The following is a 14,406-nucleotide window of genomic DNA, read 5'->3' as shown; positions in this document are numbered from 1 at the left end:
ACTGTGGTGATTCATTATGAAAGAATGAATCAGAGCTGAGTAAAGCTGCACAGCTTTTACATATGGAGCTCAAGGCTAAATGCCATTGGGTCTTCTGATACCATAAGAATGAAGCTGTTGAAACCTCTCACCATGAGTTTAAAAAACAAAGAAAGAAGTAAGGAGTCTGGAATCTGGGTACAAAAAGTGTGAAGTCATTCAAGCTGTTAGACATCCTTCCCTATTCTGTTAGCCTTTCTCAGCTCAGTCCCAAAGTCAACCTTCGCCTCAGGCAGGGGCACATGGCATTGTGTTCCTATGAAATGTTGATCGAAGACGGATTATGGCAGTGGACTGAGCTCGGCTGCTACACTGCCCTGAGGGTCAGGCCGCTTGTGAAAACAAGACCAGCAGGTCTCTGGACTGAAACTGGTGCCAGGCAAACAGCCAGTCACAACCAGCTTGGAAAGACATGCAGAGAGACTGCGCTGCTAGGTGCTAACCCTAAATTTTCAAAAAAAAAGATCCCTGATCTATCCAACCAGTCACAGACAGCAAACTCAATCCTTGGGCCTGCCTCTCTTACTTGTGCCTTGGGGTTTTTATCTAAGGGCCTGCCTGGTGGTGCTTGTATTTGGTTTCCAATTTGGATTTTGTTTGTCTTACTGCTTGTGCATGCTACACTTGTTCTATAGTTGTATTGCTCGATGCTTGTGTGCTAGACTGTATGTCATTTATGTTATGTTTGTTGTCACATGTAATGCTTGTTATGATTGTACATGTATGTGTATGTATACATATATATATATATATATATATATATATATATATATATATATATATATATATATATATATATATATATATATATATATATATATATAAGTAGTGGACGTGTTGGAAATGTGTGCTGCTGTCTTTTTAACTTTTCTCTTTTAGCCCCTAGCCCCCTCCCTCAAGAGGCTTTGCCTTTTGCCAGGCCACCATTGTAAATAAGAATTTGTTCATAATGACTTGCCTGGTTAAATAAAGGTTACATAATTTGTTTCTAAAAATGAAATAAAATCCACTGTTCCTCCTTCAACACATAACTACATACTCTAAGTATGAGATTACAATTTTGAACAGGAAAGGCTTAGAGTGGCTGAACTACTATGCTCTTTGTCAGCCACATTAGCGCATGACAGCATTTACCGTACATACAGACTTATCCTTCAGATTTAGAGCCTGGAAGCAGTGGACAAGTGTGTCTATTAGAGCCAGATAAACTCTTAAAGTAGCCCATTACTGCTTGTATGGTTTAGGTTCACTCTGGGGGGTCTGTGCACACACAGCGAGGGCTTTGTTTTTCAGGAACGCACTACTTCCCCCTGGGATATGGCAATGGCTCTATTAGAGGTGAAAGTAAGCTGGTGAGGGAATCTGATCCAAGCACTCAATGTCTCTCCCTTTACCTTTTTTTTTTTACGTTATTATGCATGCTCTTGCACGCAAAGAAGAAGTCAGTTTATGAGACCTCTCTCATTTTCAATCTTTTATAGACAAAGGTATAGTAGTACACAGAAAGTTAAGTGGTTACACAGGAGTGAGCTCTCATTCCACATGTGAGAGGCAATCCGGGCGACTCTCTTCAGTCTGCTGAACACAGACAATCCTCTCCTCTCTCCCAGCATCTCAAGGTGCTGCTGGGTGACACAGCCCAATGCCGGTTCCCACAACCCAACACTCTCCTCTGGCAATGAGAAAGGTTTTTGCCGGTGTTTTAGAACAGGGAGCTGAGTAAGATGAGTCCTGACCACATTCTACTTTAATGTCAGCATCAGAGCCAACTGATGTAGAGAGCTACAGGTCATACACGTTGAGGGACAGATCAAGACACTACCGCGGTGCTTCTGGTAAGGTAGGTGCATAGCTCTTCTAATGTGCTTGATACAATAATCACTGCTGGAAAAACATTTGACGCCACTCATTTTTGGCCTATTTGTACTATTGATAAGCATGAAAAAAAGTGATGGTTATTGAGTTTTGGCCATTAATGATAGGCTGTATCTATCCATTATTTTCACCCGCTTATCCCTTGCAGCGTCATGGGAGACTGGAGCCAATCCCAGCATATTCAAAGTCAAAGTCAAATTTACTGGCCCACAACTAACTCATTGTCCAATGTTGGAAACATATATTCTCTGCACCAACTTTAATTCTAATGTTTTGGGCTCTTTTCAAGGCCTTTGGCATACATGTGCATACATGTACAGATGCATCCAGTGAATACTCATGAGACTTTTTACGCACTTAAACCTTTTAAAAAGCTTTGTATTGTTGAGACTTTAACCTTATAGGGCCAGATACCACAGTATCCTTACACACATCATGCCCAAAACGTCTCACACACACCATCACTACGTGGGCCACCTCAACCGCTAAAATATTGTTGAGCAGGGAAGTCTATCTAGTAGTACTGAAGCTGGGCCAACACTAAAACATTGAGCCAAATAGCAAAAAGAACACGGATGGTTTATTTCATTTATTGGCCAATGTATTTTTTATTGCATTCATTAGATTTCGTTTCTAAGATTGAAAACGGGTTGCTGTGAGTTCTTCATTCACTGTAAATTCATTGGTAAATGCAACACTGTCTCCCTGCATGCATGTTTGTAGACTTGTGCGAGCGTGTTTTTTAGAAACCCTCAGCTGCAGCACTGGAGCTGGTCAGCGGCCAGTGGTACAACACAGTGCTTGTACTGGGAAGTACTGGATGTGCCCCACCACCCGACTGCAGCCCCTTCTTTAGACCATTATAAATAAGACTTGTATTTTTGTCAGCTTGCCTGGTTAAATGAGGTATAGAAACATAGAGAAGAGACATGCCTCACTGTCGGACTGAGCCAGCCCTCCTCCTCCTGAGAGAATACTTGGCTGCTGACGGGACTGCAGGCCTGCATGTTATAGCATATCTCTCCATCTTAAATTAATAGCCAACGGGCCGAGTTTACTTTGGAAATATGTTTGGACAGGAAAGGTTCACCGGCATGCGGTGCACTCTCAAGATCACATCTCCAGAAATAAGAAAGCCCACTGGCTAATGCCTTCTTATATGACATGATTTCCCACCATGCTGTCACACAAGGGAAAGAGAAGACTGGATTTTATGTATCATATTCAGCTGTTAATGCATCCTACTCCACCGGTAACATCAGAACTTCCTCTCATTAAGAAACGATTACAGCATTCAGCGTGACTTAACAGTACACGGCCTACCCCGCTCATAACTTTCCTGGCAAATTCACAAGAAGCGTCAGGGAAGTGAGTGGATCATGGAAAACTCCAGACTTTGTGTTTTAACAAAACAGAAGAGAGAAAGAGAGAGAATTCAGAGGGAGTAAATACACACATCCTGGCACTTGACAGCGCAGCGCACACTCACTACATGACACCGATATGGGTGTTCCACCCCACTGCATATTTCTCTGGTTTCAAATTGGGTAAATTAAAATTGCAGGCCACTGTCAATGACAGTGCAGAGCATGTTGCTGCTTGAAGCCTGTGCTATTCCCTGTAAAGATGGGGGATGGTGATGGGAAGAGACAAAAAGTTTGTGGTCTGTTGCTTTGACACTGAACAGGAAGGGAGCGATGAGCAATGTTGAGCAAAGTGTGTAGCAATCACCTGCTTGATTCACGGATCTGTGGTTTTTCCTTGTGGTCGATAATTAGAAACTGCAGCCACTGCACAAGGAGTCCTTCTGTCCGAAGATCACAGTGAACCACTAAAACTGGAACACATAAGCCATGATCTATACTGAAATAACACTAAACTGAAAAATCTTGTGTTGAGTAGGTTTTGCTTCTGTCTTCTGAGGTTGTGTAACAAAGCGACATAAATACCCCGTTAGCCCCTGGCGCATCATAAACAAGCTGCGCTACCTGAGCAGTGTCCTGAGGCAGTTTCCAACCCGTCAGAAAGAGGTGTGTTCGTTCACATGCACCGAAGTGACAGGAGTGATAATTAGGGTGTTTAAGAGGGGGCGGGAGAGGTGACATGCTCTCTCACATCAAAGGCAGCACTTGTCAGGAATCCTGGCCAAACATTTTGAATGCTGTCAATGCAGAGGAGGAAAACTCCAGAGTAACAGTAATAAGTCTTATTACTCTTCAGAAGGCACACTTCGTTTCAATAGCAATTATGGAGCTCTGCACAAAAGACGCTTTGCTTTTATTGGAAAATTGCAATGTTGCCTAGTTGGCAGTTCAGCTTTTAACAAGGAGCAGTAATGAGTTGAGACGCCACAGGTGACAGTGCCACAGGTTTAAGAGACTTGCTGGAAATGGCATGCATTACCTTATGGAAGTTTCAGACTTTCTCATTAATTTGTATGAGTCTTAGAAAGTGAAATATTTAAGAAGTGTCTGTTGCCCATGTACCTGTATAATGATGCATTTGTTCTCTTGAGCCCAGTTAAGGCTGGTCACGTGAATTTGAGAAAAAGGGTAAGATTGGGCGCATTGGTGGCTGCTATCTGCTGTGATCAGGGAGGACTGTGTTAATCTGTCCTCATCCTACTGTAACATTGCCTTCCAATGCCGCTTCAGCAGATTTCTGTTACTTATCTACAGCAAACATGGCAATCGTTCTTAGTCGGAGAATAATCTGTGGGTGATGCGTTAGTCTGATTTGAATAAGTTGGGGAATCGACTACTAAGTTAAAGCAAATAAATGATGATAACTTGAATGTTTGACTGTTTACTTTGTGTGGTATTTTACTGTTGGGTCGAAAAGAATTTGCACCTTCGTACAAAATGTCCTACACAACTTTAAAAAGCACAAAAAAGTACAAGTATCTTATGTTTTCTGTGTACATTTTGTTTATTCATAAAAGTCTGAGATTATTACCGAGATCACACAGTAAGAGTGGAGTTGGCTTATACCCAGACACCTGTATACGATAGTGGCTGTGGTTCTCTCTCTCTCTTATCTTAATCTAGCAAAACTTTCTCACAGTGATTTCCTGTATCTGCAAGATAAGGACGTGCCTAATATAGGGGCAATCGCTGAGCTCACAAACACGAAGATGGAGATTAAAGGACCCTCTTCTGCATATGGACAAGTGTGTGGCTGCTGAACTGGCACCTGCACTACTATCTAGTTAGCAGAGTCACTTCTAATCAGCGACTCTCCTGGCCCACATTGCCTTTTTCACTCTTCTTCAACAGCTCCTTTCAACACGACTTGTCTTTGTGTCAAACATTTACATGAGTTATTTGGGTTTGTATAAGCTGCACGCTTCAATGCCAGTAGAGAAGTGACACAGTTGTTCAAGAATGCCTGTGTGATTACTGGAGAGTGGGTATGAGGTTAGCTGTGCTGCTAAATGAAAAGGAACGATAACAGCATGTGAACACAGCAGCTGCTCGCCTCGACTTAGTCACTCTGTGGGACGGAGGATAATAAAAGCGGTCAAAGGCTCGGCCACTGTGTCACATCAGATAGGACGCGTCATTCAGCAGATAACAAAAATGCAAAGGCACAGGATCTGGAGATATGATCTGACCCACTGGTAATGCCAAAGAGCCAGGGACACGGAATGGTAATGTTTTGTGATGTGCTTTCAGCAGGGTGGTCAAGCTTCGCTGAATTCTGTGTGAGTGTGTGTGTGTGTGTGTGTGTGTGTGTGTGTGTTTGTGTGTGTGTGTGTTTGTCTGCATCTTGGTGGAGAGACAGGCTCTGCAGCTTGCGGCTAGGAGAGAAAACACAGACAAAACAGCATACCTGTGCAAACACCTGCCCCATACAATACAAAGCATCAACACAAGCACCTTTACTCACTATCATCTTTCTTTAAACTTGGTGAAATTAGCAAGACATGACAACATGAATGGTATTATAGTAGTCCACTCAGTTATTGCAAAAATGAAAACACTGTGATCATCATAGAAATTTAAAGCTATAGTGTGTAACTTTTTGATATTAATGAACGTCTGTTACATTCAAGCCATTGCCAAATGAGTTGCTACAAAGCTTATTAAGACTATCAGCTCCACACAACTCTCTCTGTGTTTCTTATGTTCAGAAGATTGTGTCGTACGGTGACTTTCCCACACAGAAGCTCGAGTGAAGATAATTACCTTTTCTGAAGAGTCCGTCATGTTTTTTTTTAATCCTCCGTGTCCTCCTTGGCTACGTAGCAACTGCGTGGGGGAAGGGTGGGGGCGCATGCGCGATCACCGAAGGACTTGTGGATGCGCCGACAGTGTTGTTGTCATTACTTAGAATTCCTCATGGGGGAGACAGAAACTACGCACTATAGCTTTAACACTAAATCCACTTTTTAGAGTAAAAAATCCATCACACTATCTATTAATCATTGTCATTTTTCATAGTGTTATGTATCCTTTCCACAGAAATCATTTTGTCCTTTAAACCAGTGGTTCCCAAACTTTTTCACTTTAAGGACCACTGAACTGACACATATTAGACACATATTAGATATTATTTCATCCCAGGGTCCCCCATCTAATAGGATTCTTGCTTTTAGATGTTTTATTACAGAAAGTGTATGAAACCCATGACCAGTGTTACATACTGATGGAATTATAGAGAAAATAAATGATTCCTTTTTTTGCTGGGGACCCCCTGAGACCCCTGACCCCACTTTGGGAACCACTGCTCTAGGCCCTTGAGGGGTGTCAGGGTTCAGACTGTTTTTTTTTTTTAATTGTGAATAGTGGGTAGGGGGTGTTCAAGCTAAAATGGGGTGTTAATTTGCTCTTAAAGGAATATTAAATTATTTTATTGTACTGTATATTTTGAATGGAAAAACATATACCTTTGTCAGTGACAGCACCATCCTGCATACTTTATCACCTTCACACACGTTGTCAATTGCTGCATGAAGTGGGCGTGTATGTCACAATTTCAGTTTGGGAAAGTTATCAACATTTTTAGATGAAGCCCCATTTCAAATGTCGGTAAGGTGTTGGCGGAGGGGCTTTCCAAAGCCCACATACTTTGACAGCGCAAAATGAATGCCAAAAACAGGATTATGATAATACATGATCAGTGATTTGACTCCCTGCTGGGATTCGCCAGCTGTTATAAACCACAATAAAGTGGAGCTACTTCGATATGCATGGCATGTTGTTTGTATTCTGTTGCTGTGAGCCTCCTCGCTAGGGATAAGGTGTGACCCTGTCTTGTCTCAACACATGTTGAATGTGATCCGTCATAATGGATACGCACTAAAAGCACTCCCATATCACACATCATTAACCATCACTTCTGACCTCACATTATCCAGAAGTTGCACCATGATGCTCTGTGAGACGTGACATTTTACTGTTTACCACTGTCGCCACCTCGTTACCCCCGCTCCCCCGCACCCTGCCACTCCCCTGCCGCCCTGGGGGGCTCACCAACTCTATAATTAGGAGCCACTGTAGTGCCCCGCCCCTCCTCTGTCCAACCCACCCCCATTCACTAATGGCACCAATTTGTATTCACTGTCAGCTCTGATGAGCTCTCATGCGGAGAAATGGTCTTATCACAGGGCCTCTGGCTCCCATCATCTAAGCCCCTCTCCTTCTGCCTGCAAAGCCCAGCGCGCTGATGGACAGGCAGAGAGTGGGCAGGGGCGGGTGTGGGTGTGGGGAGGAGGTACACATTTGTCTCAATTTTCATGTAAACTCTTGTAACAGCAGACCGTTGTGATGGTACAGAATACGTTGAACAAAGAGGCGATGAAGAATCTATGACCAAAACTTAAGTCACACATGCCATCGCTGTTTCTTCTTTTAAATCTTATAAAGCTAATAATATTCGCAGTTGGACCTGAGTTCTCTCTCCAAACAAATGAACACCTTTCACCTTCAATCTAGCAAAAATGAATAAAGGTGGAGATCCAGCTGAGGAGGATGTGAAATGTGGAGAACTAGTAAGGAAGGAGATCCTCCCATGAGAGTCTAGATCTAATCGCACACATCTGCACAAACATGGCTCTGTTTTAACTGACATGTGTTTTATTAACAGTCTCCAGCTCAGCAGTGACACATCTTGCCTTAGTTCCCATCCCACATGTCAATCCTTCTTCACCCTCTGCATACAGACTGTTGTTGTGAATTCAATTTTTTCACTGGAGACCCTACTGAAAAGTTACTGGTGGCTGCCTCCATTTTAAGCAATCTGAGCTCTTTAGATTATTTTAAATGGCACAAATGCCCTAACCTGGGCTTTGACAAAACCTGCTTTTTGCAAGCGCACGGTCAGCATGGATTCTGCAGCCTCGGCCAGGAGACACGAGAAGGTCAGAGGTCGCTGGGCAGCAGTGGCAGCGCTGTATGTTCTGGTTAATCTGGGATTAGCTCAGGGTCAGCGTTATCTCTTCTCAGCCTGGGTGAAATCAGGAAACAGGGATTGCCTTAGGTAAAGTGGCATTACTGGATGGCCTGTCCAGAATCGCAATGAGCCTGTGTTCAACAGGGGTAAAGGGAAGAGAAAGTGTATGTTGAGCATGACTCAATGGGCTCAGGGTTGCAACCTCTCTGCCATCACTCTAACACTTCCCAGCCCTGAGTTCCAGCTCAGTGGAGATCCACATGTGAATTACTACACCCCTTGAACCAATGAATCACTGGTATATGGTATCTGTCCAACCACAGTTACAGTATGCGCATACCTTCTGGTTTCCTGAGTACATTAAGCATGGTAAATCCATTTTAATGCTGATTTGGTGCAGAAGCCAGAGGAGGCAGCAGGCAAGCATGCGCTCAAGTGTTTGTATCAGAAGAACAAAAGCATAGCACTGCAAAATTAGCAGAAGAACTATGAGGGAGCAGCCACAAAGACGAAACATAAAGCCCCGACTGAAAGAGCTCTGTTACTTTTAGCATTCCTTATTGTAACCTTGCATTTCTCAGCATCATGTCAGACTATAATCTCCACATAGTGGACACACTCAGGGGCAGAGACACACCGCCTCTGGTTCTGCTGTCTGGTTCCAGAGGAAGTGCGCAGCTGGAAGGAACACTCAGCTATGAGTCCAGAACAGCCTTGTTGTAATGAAGATGGATCGCTCTCTCTCTCTTTCTCTCAGTATCCTTCGCTCTGTAAAATGTTAAAGCTCGTGAAAATGGACAGGACTTAAACTCTATGGGAATGTGGGAAGAAAATTCAAATACTGAAACCCTTCTATGCTGTACCAAACACAAAACTAGACTAGACATAGGAGAAAGACTGAAAGATTGTTTAAGGAGAGTAACCTATTAGAGTTGAATAAATCCACTGTCTCACAGCTCTTAATAACACAAATTCAGCCTCTAAGTTTAGTTGTATCCAAACTTATGAAAGCTGTTGTCAAATGTTGGCAACAAAGTGATTTGTTTTAATAGCTGAATCTGTCTTTTTCGTAGGAGTCTGCTCAGGGCTTTCCATGGAATAATATATACGTTTCATCTTTGTGATATACCTGGTATGACAGAGAATATCTTATGTTAATGTCAACAGCCAGACACAACAAATTGCATCAAAAGACATCAAAAAGCCAGGCTTAAGTTGCCACAGGCTGACTTCCAGCGGAGGTTTTAAATTTTCTTTTTTGTTATTAACTCAACGTCGACCTTATTTCCACGCTGTGCTCCTATAAAGTTATATCTGCATCCTCTGCCGTCCAAATAGTTTCCTTACAAATAAGGTTTCATTCGTAACAATGGAGCAACATCTTCTCGTAAAAACAGTGGATTTAAAAAAAAAAAATCTTTCTTGGCAGCTTGAATCCACCAGTGAGAAAACTATGTCAGGCAGCGCTGGAAACTGTCTCAATGCGACAATACATTTCTGTGTCTCTCAGGTGCATCCTGACAGGCCAGTGGGAGATTTACAATTGAAAAGACACAGGATATAGCAACCTAATGTATGTGACACCAGTGGCCCACTATCATGCCCTGTAGTAATGAATGCCTTATTTGTTGGAGCAGTGCGGGGTCACAGTGTGGGAGGCCAGTTGTTCTAGCCCCTTCCTGAGAATGACAGGAAGGCCGGACAGATTGTGACAGCAGCCATTGTGGCTCTGCTCCAGGTCTCTTCCTCCCACCAGGCTCCCACTGCTCCTTCAGTCCTGTGTAAGTGCATGTGGTGCTACCTCAGCACTTTTCTTCCTGTTCCTTGGGGGGTAAAGGAGAAGTTGTGTGTCAGTCCGTGGAAGTCTTTACCATTTAATTTGCCATGTAGAGTTTCTCTGGTCTAGGATCATCCATACTCTACAAGAGGCAGATGATGTTGACGGAAGCAGGAGGCTCGCGGGACATCCCTCTCGTTCATCCCTTCTTTGAACGGAGGCAGGCGATCAGTTGAGTTCCGACGCGCCCCTGATTCCCAGGCTTTGGGGACAGGAAGTGGGATTAGAAGACAAATCCCATTTTTCCACGCGTATGTCAGCAGCGTCATTGCATTTTGTCTCATCAATTACTTTCTCTGTTCGAAGGGCGCTCATCTGAAATTAAGGCGATTAGCCTTTAATAAACAGCTTTGTGTTTCGGCTGTCGCTGCCTCGCCGGGTCTGTCAGCCAGGGGGATGACCTAAATGGTCTGCGTCTCTAACACAACACTACTTCCAGGACAGACTGTCTCCCTCCCTCTATGACTCCACCCTCCAGTGTGGTCGTTTGGAACATCTATAAACACATTTGATTTCCGGCACATCGTGCAAACTAGCTCTGTTGAGGCATAATCCTTCCCTCACCGCTTCTGAACCAGCACAGTTCTGCAGCAACTAAAGGAGACCCGTTCAGAGGTTACAACAGAGTGAGGAGCAAAAGTCGCTGATTCCATCTCTCCGCTGTAAGCCTGCTGTTCGTAAACCACGGTCGTTTTAAAGGGCCTTCCAAGGCTCTGCACGCTTATCCTCTTTCAGAGTCAGAACGAGATAATAGGCTCCCTTAAGACGTGAGGAATCAATTTCCTGGTTGAGGTTGTCATCACTTGACCAACTTATGTTTCTGGGTCTTTTTCGTGCTTCTATTATGGTTGATATAAAAACGTTAAAAGTATAATCCAGAGTTAAGGAACATTTACATGTTATTACCTGCCTGTGGTCCACAACCCTAACCATAATTTGTAACATTAGTTTTTGAATTTCATTTCCTCTATTCAACAAAGTAATTTGCACGATATAAGTCCATTACATCAGCCGGATTTTTTGGGCATTCATCATTTAAATTCAGTCTTCACCTCGAGAGTTCCTCCAAGTGTTATCTGTGTTAAGACTGTTATTTTGGCAGACCACTCTCTATGTCCATGTAAGGTTGCGTTAAGGAGATAGTGGTGGTGTGGGGGGGTGGCGGGGGTGGTGGTTTGCAGGGTCAGTGAGTTTACCAAGCCGATTTAGCTTTCCCAGTTTGTCACTGGTAATCTCCCTGCAGCTAACAGGGTGATACACTCAGCCCGATAACTGCAGGAGATGGATAGAGAGAGAAGCAGACAGAGTGGGTGAGAGAGAGATGTGTGCGTGTGGACCTCATCCCTCGGCCTCTCTCACACACACGTATGGATAATATGCATAGCGTGCACACAACAAGTGTGACTCGTGATTGTTTGGACAGGCGGCAGCTGGAGATGCAATGTAAGCATGAGATGCAACAGCGCTGTAATGGATACAAGTTGAAAGTGTCCAGCTCCTCTACACATGCAAAATCAGCACGCAAACTAAGCAGAAATGAGGTAAACCCTGATGGAAGGTACAGAAAGCAAGAAGCGTGCGAAAGGTTCGTATTGGTTCGTCTGTGGTGGAATACGGAGGTGTTTGCTTTGGCAATGTTGACCAAAACCTCAGCCCTCAGAGAGAAAAAAAAAAAAGACACACAGCCAAAGCATCCTCGTTTTTTTTCCTTTAACCCCCCCTCAGTACGGCCTCTTTAAACCCCACCAAAAACACTTCATTGCTTCCCCAACACAGGCAATATGCTTTCTAAATCAGAGGAGGCTTCTCCTGTTTTCTCACATTCTCAGTCAAACAGAACTAATCCGACTACAGTAGGTGGGACCTTTAAACACATTAAGAGGAAATGTGCTTGTCAAAATGTATTTAATTGACTTGAGGTGCAACCTGATTAAACAGAAATGTGTACTAACTTTTTGGGGTGAAATGCCACTCCACAGGTTGCCTCTGCTGAGCTCAAACTACAGGGCTGTGCATCTTCTTTTCAACAATGTGTATATATTACAGGAATCAAAGGGCTACGAATAACACACTCCAAAATGTGATTTACTCATTCTTAAATGCACAAAAACAGCACATTGGTTGTGTCTCAGTTCAATAAACTGTAGCTGTAATGGCGGACTGAAAAAAGCATTATCCTAGCAGCGTTATATCTAGCCTGGTGCAAATACGGTAGTGGCACGAAGATTGATTTTCCCCGTTTCTCCTTTCAGCTGTGCTCTGTCCTGCTCTTGGAGCTGAAGTACTACTGTGATTGAAAGTCGTTCTCTCAGTTCGACCTCCCTCTGGTACAGCAAAATCTGAAGAGACAAAACAAACCCTCTTTCTCACTTGTCACTTGATTGCCCTGCAGCTCTTCTACGGGCTGAAATTGGCAAAGTGACCTTGATGAGCGAAACATCAACTGTCAATCATTGATTACCAGGACTTTTTACACATTCACTTAAGGGCTCCTCTTTCAAGTTTGATCAATATCAGCCAAAATGTAGTCAGAGAGTAACACAGAGGAGTGGCTATTAAGGGAGCACTAAGCCTCAGGGAAGATTTTAAATGGGCAGACTATGCAAGAGGAGGGGATGAAGGAGGGGTCTCAGCACACAACCTATTCAATTGCACCAAACACATTTTTAAAATAAAGACACACACTTGTTGTGTTTCCTGCATCTAATAGACTAGCGTGTAAGGATAACGTTGGTCACGCATGATGACCGCCAACAAGTGGCCATTGTCCACTCCCTTGAGTGCGTCTACATTTTCTATTCATTATGAGCACTAAACAAATTGTCAGAGCTTTTATGAGAGGTCAGCCATGCCCTACCTGTTATGAAAAGCTTGTCACTACCACAGATTGCACCAGAGGAAGAGCTTGACAAAGGAACTGTATACATATTAAAGGATCATGCATTTATTACAACCGTTTATTATTTCTGTAGTTTGGCCATCATTTTTATAGGTTAAGTTACCATAATAATGCTGGAAATGCAGCTAAAAAGAAACAGCTTTTAAGTATCTTTTTTCATCCAGTTTTCTTTTCAATAAGGTAAATCATTTTTTCACAGGAAAGAACACCTGAGACCACGGTACAAAGAAAAGAGCCAAGCCTCACATGTACTGCATTCCACAGAATAGCAGAATCCATAAATGAGAATTAAAGTAAACCGTGTCAGGTGAGAAACCTAATGGCTGCTCTGGCAATCTGAAATGTGTCAGTTGAAAAGGTTGATGCCCTGTCTCATCGTTCCTGGATAGCATATTCGACATGAAATCAACCGTTAATCCGGAGAAAATCCTGCTGGGTTTTTCTTCCAGGATGGCCTCACTACAGGCTGGTGGGAAGCGGCTAAAGGAATTGCTTGGCCGCGTTGCCGCTAAGCCACAACTATAAGCATCCTGCTCTGGCAGCGTTTGTGGCCACAGCTCTGCACTCCCCATAATGACTCATTGATCTGAGCTTCTCAATCCCTGCCTGCCTTATCTCAGCTAATGGGGCGGCATCATGGTCGGTCTCAGGCTGCAATCTCTCCGAGAGACTGAGTGCACTTAGAGGTCAGTGCTCCCGCTTTCCAGTAGTGTTGCACTACAACCAGGTGGAAAAAAAAACCTGTATGAATCTTTTTTGAACACTTGCTTTCCACATTTGACGGATCTACACTCCCTCTAACAACCATTCTGTTGTTTTTTTTGGAGTGGTGTGATATACTATCCCTCTAAGACGTCCTTTTATCATTCCAATAACAAATTCACACATCCATAATTCTTCTGGGTGTATAGCCTTGCTTTGACCCCACACATTTGAAGTTTACAAAGGGAGTCCTCTACAAAAACCCATGAAAGGCTCCCAAATCCACAGTCATTTATAACCTTTGAGGCTGGCATGACAGCAGAACACAGTAAGTGGGAGGGGAGGAGAGGGTAGACGGGAGGAGAAAAGTAGATGAAAAGTCTTAAAAAGAACCTCAAAAGGGTTTCCTGTACTACATGTCCCTGTCTGCGTTCCATATTGTCCCGTGCGACTGAGATTACAGGTAGAACGTATTTCAGTCACAGAACACACAAACACTGTAGACTATATGATGGGTGTGTTTCACTCAAGGGTCACTGCACTGAAAAAAACCTGTGGTGCAGAAAATCTTAATTTAATCAAATTTCTCTAAAGCCATCCACTGGTCACAATATTAATCCCATATGACCCGGGGGCAGCACTGGGTCTACATAAAGAAAAC

At 43.4% G+C, this 14,406-nt stretch overlaps 1 protein-coding gene across 5 annotated transcripts in view; it reads right to left on the bottom strand.

Moving 5' to 3' along the window:
* The window catches only part of sema3fb (sema domain, immunoglobulin domain (Ig), short basic domain, secreted, (semaphorin) 3Fb), a 59,468-nt gene that overhangs the window by 25,464 nt on the left and 19,598 nt on the right, over window positions 1-14,406 (bottom strand). Inside the window, exon 1 of one of the 5 annotated variants that reach the window (XM_039798616.1) lies at window positions 10,179-10,196. The exons of the other annotated variants lie outside the window; for them this stretch is intronic. The gene's annotated coding sequence lies outside the window, so the exon portion shown is untranslated. Of the gene's footprint in view, window positions 1-10,178; window positions 10,197-14,406 lie in introns of those variants that run through there. 5 annotated transcript variants of the gene reach the window in all.

This window comes from Perca fluviatilis, chromosome 4 (genome assembly GCF_010015445.1).
Source record: "Perca fluviatilis chromosome 4, GENO_Pfluv_1.0, whole genome shotgun sequence".
Taxonomy (NCBI): Eukaryota; Metazoa; Chordata; class Actinopteri; order Perciformes; family Percidae; genus Perca; species Perca fluviatilis.
Note: the sequence above shows the minus strand (reverse complement) of the source record. Positions and strands in the feature narration are given on the sequence as shown.